This window comes from Schistocerca serialis, unplaced genomic scaffold (assembly GCF_023864345.2).
Source record: "Schistocerca serialis cubense isolate TAMUIC-IGC-003099 unplaced genomic scaffold, iqSchSeri2.2 HiC_scaffold_1185, whole genome shotgun sequence".
NCBI classification, from domain to species: Eukaryota; Metazoa; Arthropoda; class Insecta; order Orthoptera; family Acrididae; genus Schistocerca; species Schistocerca serialis.
Genome location: NW_026047387.1, coordinates 180,001 through 185,000, shown reverse-complemented (window position 1 = coordinate 185,000; position 5,000 = coordinate 180,001). Strand labels below are relative to the sequence as shown.

General features: G+C 53.0%; 1 non-coding gene across 1 annotated transcript in view; it reads right to left on the bottom strand.

Moving 5' to 3' along the window:
• The window catches only part of LOC126434283 (small subunit ribosomal RNA), a 1,910-nt gene extending 1,891 nt beyond the window's left edge, over positions 1-19 (bottom strand). Inside the window, exon 1 of the ribosomal RNA XR_007579106.1 lies at positions 1-19. This exon is cut by the window's left edge and continues 1,891 nt beyond it. This is a non-coding gene — a ribosomal RNA (small subunit ribosomal RNA).
• Positions 20-5,000: the final 4,981 nt, after the last annotated feature.

Genomic DNA, 5,000 nt, shown 5'->3' with positions numbered 1-5,000 from the left:
TGGCAGGATCAACCAGGGAGCTGCGTCAACTAGAGCTGAGCAGCCGGCCGCCCGGGAGTGTGTCCCGGGGGCCCGCGCGAACACGCAAGCGTCCGCTCAATTATTCTGCAAACAGGAGGAGGCTGAGCTCCCCTGCACCATACACCTCGAAACCCTCTCAGGTCCCGGCGGCGCGCAGCGCCGTCCTAAGTACTTGGTCGGGTTCGAGAGAGGCGCAATCGCCCGGAGTTTGGCGAGTAGACGCTTTAGGTGCGACCACCCGTGCTCCCAACTGAGCTTGCCGCTGCCGACAGAGGCCCGGGAGCGTGCTGTCGTGGCATTGCCGGCGGGAGACAACACGCGCCACCTACGGTGACCGGCAGCTCCAACGCCAGCGCCACAGAAGGACAAAAGCCCCACTTGGGTGCCGAAGCGAACTCTCCCAGCACAGCGCACGCGCCAACACGTCCGCACAGCTGCGATACAAACCACCTGCGAGAACCGCAGAGGCGACCGAGCAGCAGACGGCGTCGCGGCGCCGAGCGCCGGGCGGCGGCGCATCCTCAGCGCACACAGTCCTCAATCGGACCAGCACACTGCAGATGTCCACCGCGCTTCGCACCGGGCCCGCGAGGACCTACTTTGGCCGCACGGCGCCGCGTGCAGGGTGCGCCGGCGCGCAGCTGCGCCGCCTGCCGCCTCCGTCGGCCGGCGCGCCTGCCAGTGGCCGCCCCCACCAGCCGGCTGTAGCGCGTGCGCCCACGCACCGCGCGGCCAGCACGCCGGGAGGCCCCCCCTCACCGGCCGGGGCCGGTCCCACCCAGCCACCGCCGCGTATCGCTTCACACCCACATGCCATTCACGTTCGTGGGCATGGTGGGTATCGCTGAAACAACCGGTTGGTAGCTCAACCGATCGTCGCCATCACTGATTCACCTCTAGCGAGAACAACCGCACCACAACGGTTTACCAGTTGTTCATTTGCGTAACGTCACCAGCAAACGTAGGCGTCCATCGCCATTTGCAAATTCAACGATTGTTGCATGCCTGTGTCAGGTGTCACGACACACTATGTCTGCCCACATACACGCAACAACATGTGCACGCTTCGCAAACACGTGGAAGGTGGCCCCCGTACGTATGCGATGTCCATTGCGCGAACGACTGTCAACCGGCCTCTGTCGCATGTCGCAGATGTGGAACGCAGTGCACCATGCTATCACGGTGTGTGAGAAGAGACGACAACGTCTGACAACACGCGCCACTACATCAACAGACGGCTCATGCTGATCGCCATCCAGGGCATACCACACTGCAATCCAGCTCTTATAGGGAGACGACACGTAGCTGCGTGCACAACATTTGGACCGCATGGTTCGCCGTTGTTGGCGCAGTCGTTGTACGGTCACATGTACCACGATGTATCATTCAGTACATGAGGACCAATGTGCAGTACAGTGTGTGATTTGGACGTACAATATCAGCGGACAGTTGACACAGGCCATACCACAGCGTAGGCTAAGTGCTTCGCCATGCGAATGCCAATGAACAACTGCGAATGCCAATGAACAACTGCAAAGGGCATTGAGCATGTACGTCCTGCTGCCATCCACATTACAGTGTATAGCTGCAAGGTGTTTAACATGAAGCGATACACTGGGGACCGGGCAGTGCGAGTAGCAAACTATATTGCGGGGGTTGCAGTTAGGCAACACTACACTAATTTAACGCGTCGTATGACAATTACAGAGCAGGTTAAGGCCCAACGTGTGTTGGGTTAAGGCCCAACGTGTGTTGGGTTAAGGCCCAACGTGTGTTGGGTTAAGGCCCAACGTGTGTTGGGTTAAGGCCCAACGTGTGTTGGGTTAAGGCCCAACGTGTGTTGGGTTAAGGCCCAACGTGTGTTGGGTTAAGGCCCAACGTGTGTTGGGTTAAGGCCCAACGTGTGTTGGGTTAAGGCCCAACGTGTGTTGGGTTAAGGCCCAACGTGTGTTGGGTTAAGGCCCAACGTGTGTTGGGTTAAGGCCCAACGTGTGTTGGGTTAAGGCCCAACGTGTGTTGGGTTAAGGCCCAACGTGTGTTGGGTTAAGGCCCAACGTGTGTTGGGTTACAGCGCAATATGGGTTACGTTAAGGGGCAATATAGGTTAGGTTAAGGTACGATATAGGTTAGGTTAAGATACGATATAGGTTAGGTTAAGATACGATATAGGTTAGGTTAAGATACGATATAGGTTAGGTTAAGATACGATATAGGTTAGGTTAAGATACGATATAGGTTAGGTTAAGATACGATATAGGTTAGGTTACGGCGCAACATAGGTTAGGTTACGGCGCAACATAGGTTAGGTTACGGCGCAACATAGGTTAGGTTACGGCGCAACATAGGTTAGGTTACGGCGCAACATAGGTTAGGTTACGGCGCAACATAGGTTAGGTTACGGCGCAACATAGGTTAGGTTACGGCGCAACATAGGTTAGGTTACGGCGCAACATAGGTTAGGTTACGGCGCAACATAGGTTAGGTTACGGCGCAACATAGGTTAGGTTACGGCGCAACATAGGTTAGGTTACGGCGCAACATAGGTTAGGTTACGGCGCAACATAGGTTAGGTTACGGCGCAACATAGGTTAGGTTACGGCGCAACATAGGTTAGGTTACGGCGCAACATAGGTTAGGTTACGGCGCAACATAGGTTAGGTTACGGCGCAACATAGGTTAGGTTAAGGCGCAACATAGGTTAGGTTAAGGCGCAACATAGGTTAGGTTAAGGCGCAACATAGGTTAGGTTACGGCGCAACATAGGTTAGGTTACGGCGCAACATAGGTTAGGTTAAGGCGCAACATAGGTTAGGTTAAGGCGCAACATAGGTTAGGTTAAGGCGCAACATAGGTTAGGTTAAGGCGCAACATAGGTTAGGTTAAGGCGCAACATAGGTTAGGTTAAGGCGCAACATAGGTTAGGTTAAGGCGCAATATAGGTTAGGTTAAGGCGCAATGTAGGTTAGGTTAAGGCGCAATGTAGGTTAGGTTAAGGCGCAATGTAGGTTAGGTTAAGGCGCAATATAGGTTAGGTTAAGGCGCAATATAGGTTAGGTTAAGGCGCAATATAGGTTAGGTTAAGGCGCAATATAGGTTAGGTTAAGGCGCAATATAGGTTAGGTTAAGGCGCAATGTAGGTTAGGTTAAGGCGCAATATAGGTTAGGTTAAGGCGCAATATAGGTTAGGTTAAGGCGCAATATAGGTTAGGTTAAGGCGCAATATAGGTTAGGTTAAGGCGCAATATAGGTTAGGTTAAGGCGCAATATAGGTTAGGTTAAGGCGCAATATAGGTTAGGTTAAGGCGCAATATAGGTTAGGTTAAGGCGCAATATAGGTTAGGTTAAGGCGCAATATAGGTTAGGTTAAGGCGCAATATAGGTTAGGTTAAGGTGCAATATAGGTTAGGTTAAGGTGCAATATAGGTTAGGTTAAGGAGCAATATAGGTTAGGTTAAGTTACAATAGAGGTTAGGTTAAGGCGCAATATAGGTTAGGTTAAGGTACAATATAGGTTAGGTTAAGGTACCGTATAGGTTAGGTTAAGGTACCGTATAGGTTAGGTTAAGGTACAGTATAGTTTAGGTTAAGGTACAGTATAGTTTAGGTTAAGGTACACATTGTTGTAAGGAAAGGTGTAATGGGGGGGGGGGGGGGGCGGCCGGTCGGTTTGTTGATTGTGATTATAGTAAGTGGATGCCTGCGGCATCATCTGATTTGCCACGTCAGGATACACCTTTGGCTCATGACAGGCGGCGCTCCGATTCCATGCTTGTGGGAGACCTGTGTCTTTCATTCCTGCCATTGTTTGTGTGCTGTGAGAGGAGGCAGTATTGTGATGTTGGGTGCACCCCTGTGTAGGACATGTGTGGGTGTTGGTGGCTTAGCTGAGCAATGGTGGTTGTCGGGAGGGTGGGATATTCCGTTTTCTGAGTGGACCTCCCAGTCTGGTTATGACAGTGTGGATTGTCTCATGTGGCGGAGAGGATGCACTGGGTGTTGTTCCACGCTGGTGCTTACATATTGTCTGTGTGCGTGTTACAGGCGGAGAGTAGTGCGTGATAAGAGTGTGTGGCTGACGTGTGGTTGTGATTGTGAGCAGAGTCTTTCAGCATGTATACGGACAGTTGTATATATTATCTGTATTCTGATGGGTCTATCTATTACTAATCAGCGCCGTGTATACGTTTAATCCGGTTCCAGTCGAAACTGTTGTATCTCTGTACATTAGTGCCACGGCGAGCGCGCTATGTAGCTACTCGTCTCGGCAGCTTCCACCGGTGTATGGCAAATGATTATAAGCAATGAGTCGAGTCGTCAATACCGATAGTGTGACGTCACATGTCTGGGGTGGGGGACGCTGCGCCCTTCCGGTGGGTCATGGCCTAGAAAGACGCTCCCCACGCAGGGGGGCTTGGACTGTCATAAACTCTTCCGAGTAATATACTTGCCGTACGTTTTTGCGACTGCGAGTGCAACGCCCACCGGTACCGACATGGATGGAGCGCCTCCTAGCTGACCGCTCAGCATCGGCATTCGTACAGAGAGCAACGCGATCGCGTCTCTAGCTCGTAACTGGTACAGCTCGCAGCTCATGTATAGGGACAGCGGGAATGTCGCATATTGGACATAACTCTTCATGAAACGCAAGTTATAGGGGTGGATTGCACATTGCGACTGCGGGAAAAGTCCGCCGTTCATCCGCTGGAGTTGCGAGTTCGGCGGTTGGGGTGGGGCGCCGGTGGAGTGATTGCCGGTCGACGATTTCGTGCGGCAGAGGCGCTGGCGTTGGGGTGCTGTGGTCGACAGAGGACGCAGGCTTTGTGGGTGGGGTCGAAAGATGGGCACTGTGGGCCCATCGCTGTCTTAGTCGGCTTGGCGTCTCATAGATGGCGGTATCGTCGTTGCAGGACGTCATGCTGCGGGAGACCTACAGATGGCGCTGTGTTTTGTGGTGCGCTCGACATGGCGGACGTAGTGTT